Genomic DNA, 4,033 nt, shown 5'->3' with positions numbered 1-4,033 from the left:
TTTTCGAAAATCAAGTCACCATAAGTATTCAGAAAAAGTTATAAAATTTGAAATAATTGAACTCAAAACCAATGATGACATGATGAAGGTGTTGATTGAGTCTAACTACTGGTAAAAGATTGGGCCAATAGAAATTTTAGCTGTTTTTAGTAAACCTGTACCGAAAATGGAAGACGAGTTGTCCTTGTCGCAAAATTAGCATGAGTTAGTTGTAGTATTTGATGCAAATTTAATTTCATTCGACTATGTTGAAGTTGATGTACTGTTTGAATTCATGTATCGCATAATCGTTCTTTTTTTTTCTTCTGGAAATGGAAGATGAGTTGTCGTTCTATGTTAAATTTTATTTCTACTACTTTTACTTTTTTTGTCAATCTTGCAAATTTATTTTAAATATAAAAAAAAACTACAACAAACGAAAAATAACAATTAAGTATTTAAACTCGAGTAGTTCATTTTTTAAAAGAAACTACTATAAAATTAAAACTTAATTAAAATATATTTTGTCATCAATTAAAAATAATTTAATGTTGAACTAATTAAAAATATTTAACAAAGTACATTTAACTCTGATACAAAATATGGAAATCAAGAAAATAAATAAATTATATGAATCAATTATTAATTTAATATGATGTATAATGCTTCAAATAAGAAGGTTTTATTTTTTAGTCTCTCAAATTAGAAGGTTTTATTTTTTAGTCTCTTAAAATAAAATATAAATGTTACGCCTAATTATAAAATTATAAAATATAAATACGGATTTTTATCTGAGGAGAGAAATTAAAAAAACATTTTATTAATTTGACAGAATAAAATTATAAACATTTTATTTGCAGACTAAATAATATTTTTGTTTTATTTCTGGGACTAAAAATATAATTAAACCTTAATAGAATTAGGGGTAACTTTTATGAGAACCAATTAATTGGATGAGGCTATATTTTAGGAAAGAAGTGTTTGTTTTTTAATTAACATGAAAAAAACTAATTATAAGCTAGTTGAGCTTAATTTTGACAGTCTCAGTTGATGAGCCTATCATTAGTTTGATTTGTTATTAATTTATTTTGTCGAGCCCTTGCATATTTAAAAAAAAAAACATATTTAATAGGCAACAAGTTGATCACAATCCTATAATTATAGCTAGTATAGCGATAATTAAATTTTAAAACATTTTTAAAAACACATTTTTCAAATAATTATTTAATAGGCAGCAAGTTGATCACAATCCTAATATCATCCATTAAGCTAGATTATGCAAAGGGAATACACAATCAATGGAAATAAATAAAACTAACATTACTAATGGAAATAAATAAAACCAACATTACTAATGAAATGGGTTCAAGTACAATAACTGTATATACATCGAATATCAATATAAAATATGTAAATAAACTACGCTTGATCCGTGCGCCGCTTGCGTCAAGACCTAACATATACTAGCCGGTCTTATGTGACACTCCTATCCATCCTGAGGCATTCTTCGATCACCTCATGTGTCGATGAGCCTGACATGACCACCCCTAGGCTCAGATGACACTCCAACCTCTCAACAATCCCATAGCAAACTTCCTATTAAATATAAAACAAACAGATTAGATAAATTATTATGAAAATATTGACGTAAATTATTAGTATTACTTGCCACTGCATGTCTAGGCTCGTCCACAGCAGGCCTCGCAGATGTCAATGGTGCTCTTGACTCTGGCACGTGAGGGATATCTGTCTCTGGGACCTGAGGGACGACTCGAGGCTGCGGAGCATGACCATTTGGCAGAGGATCTGATGTCTGGCCTGGTGTCATGAAAGGATGCGAAATGCGGAAGAACCAGTCTATGTAATCGCTGGCACACTGACCTAGCACAACACACACATCACCTGCTGCAACCATATGATCCGAATAGTGCATCCACCTGTCGTGTATACGCCACCTATGAATCGACAGGCGAAGCAGGAATGGTCTGGGTGTATCCAAACTGCCGCATGACCCTCTTTGGTCGGTAATACACAACAATGGGCCCCCAGCGCAGGAGACCAGAATAGCATGAAATCATATGGAAGTCCCGGACCGGTCGATGCTCCCCATATGGGATCCAACAGAAATCTGGAATCCGGAGTCGGTCTAGGTGCTCCCTATATGCCGGTGTACGTATGCTCATCACGGTCTTCTTCGTAGTAATCCACCTATAGGCACACGGTGAATCCTCGTCGTAGTCTGGATCAGCAATGGACTCCACGACTGAGGGAAAGTGCTCGTATATCCAACACTACAGAGATAACATGAAAATCATAAACATTAATAATGAAAGTCTAACAAAATTTAAAGTTAAACATTGTTGAACTTCAATGAATGAAAAACATGTTTGTTACCTGCAGCAGTGGGATGTAACCACCAAGCTATCGGCTGCTGCTGATAGAAGCATTGTTCAGGTGGTCGTACATATGCACCAGCGCAACTACTCCCCAGGCGTACCTCCCAGTCTGACTGAGGTCACGAAGGGCCTCCAAAAACACAATATGAACATTGGTTGCACTCTTGTTAGCAAACAGAGTGCAACCCAGAAGATGAAGAAGATACGCGCGAGCCGTAGCTGGCCAATGACCTGCCTGGAATTGGAGTTCATAGATATCACGTACCCATTGCAGGCATACGTACAGTCCACGACACCACCTTGTCTCAGCCCTGGCAGCCTCTACAGAGACCATCAATAAGTCCACCAGCATCTGTACCACATCATCCACGTGCAAGGGCTAAAAGGCATGCAAGTGGCCAACCACGGGCAGATGCAGAAAAGACGAGATGTCATCCAGCGTGATCGTCACCTCTCCCACAGGGAGATGGAAACTAGACGTCTCCCGGTGCCATCGCTCGACAAACGATGACAAAAGTCCCCAATCGCCAGTGTCTACCGAACACGCAATTAAAGGACTTAGTCCTGTCCCAGCAACTAGCCCCTCAATGGCAGGGACAGGCTTGCCTAAACTATGCATCTTCCTCCCTTGAGAGGATAGCTTCAACTCAGGACGCTCTCGAATTGAAGTTTAAAGGAACACACAATTCGTTAACATCATCTTTTAAAGGAAAACAAATTTCAATCATAAAGTATAATTAGCAACTAACTAAAATTCAATATTATAAATACCTCTCTCTTCCATACACTGCTTGCAATGTGATCCGCATACTCGATCAGCACGGATGGATCCCTCGGACTACCCGGAAATCCCTCAGGCTCATCCTCAACAGCCTGTACGCCTGTGTCTGTAGGAGTGTCTGCCCAAGTGTCATGTACATCACCTCCTGCCATCGGCTCATCTGCATATATGACAACCTCAATCGAAGCTCCAGCAGCCACTGTCGTAGGGACCACTGGCTCATCGTGCTCAGCAGTGACAGCTACTCTCTACCTGCATGCGGATGCGGTAGGCCGTCGACGCTGTGGAGCATCATCAGAATCATCACGATCTCCTCTGCCCACACCTTTGCCAGTAACGTGACCTAAGGCACGACCTAATCCTCTAGTCCTAACCATGATCTGTAAATCAGTATCGCAAATTCCATCACTGATTTCATTCACTCAAATTTCATCGGTCTAACGCAAATTTCATCGACTCAAAGTCATGCAAGTTGTCAGGATTTCATTGACTGTAGGGTTGTCATTCAGTCAATTATTTATTTGCAAACTTGTCAGGATTACATTTATGTATTTGAAAAGTTTAGTTTAAATGTGTATTTTTTTTTAGAAATTTTAGACAATTAAAAATCTATCAAACCCAATGTTAATATTAGTTGAAGTTAAATTTTGAAGTTGCATTTATAATACTGGATGTATTAGAGGTATGCACCATATTCACCAAGCAGACTATATGTCATTCCTCGTACAATTGGTAATGGCTCAATTCCTAGGGTTTCCTTTGAGAGGAAGAGTTCTTGGAGGATCATCAGCTATAAATGGAGGGTTTTATAGTAGAGCAACTGAGGAATTTGTATGCAAAGATGGTTGGGACAAAGAGCTAGTCAAAGTTAACTCTC

The 4,033-nt window shown here is 37.9% G+C and overlaps 1 pseudogene; it reads right to left on the bottom strand.

The window, feature by feature from the left end:
• Positions 1-1,398: 1,398 nt before the first annotated feature.
• LOC114378869 lies at positions 1,399-3,533 on the bottom strand (annotated as a pseudogene).
• Between the last annotated feature and the right edge of the window lie 500 nt (positions 3,534-4,033).

This window comes from Glycine soja, chromosome 12, assembly GCF_004193775.1.
Source record: "Glycine soja cultivar W05 chromosome 12, ASM419377v2, whole genome shotgun sequence".
In the NCBI taxonomy this organism is placed as follows: domain Eukaryota; kingdom Viridiplantae; phylum Streptophyta; class Magnoliopsida; order Fabales; family Fabaceae; genus Glycine; species Glycine soja.
Note: the sequence above shows the minus strand (reverse complement) of the source record. Positions and strands in the feature narration are given on the sequence as shown.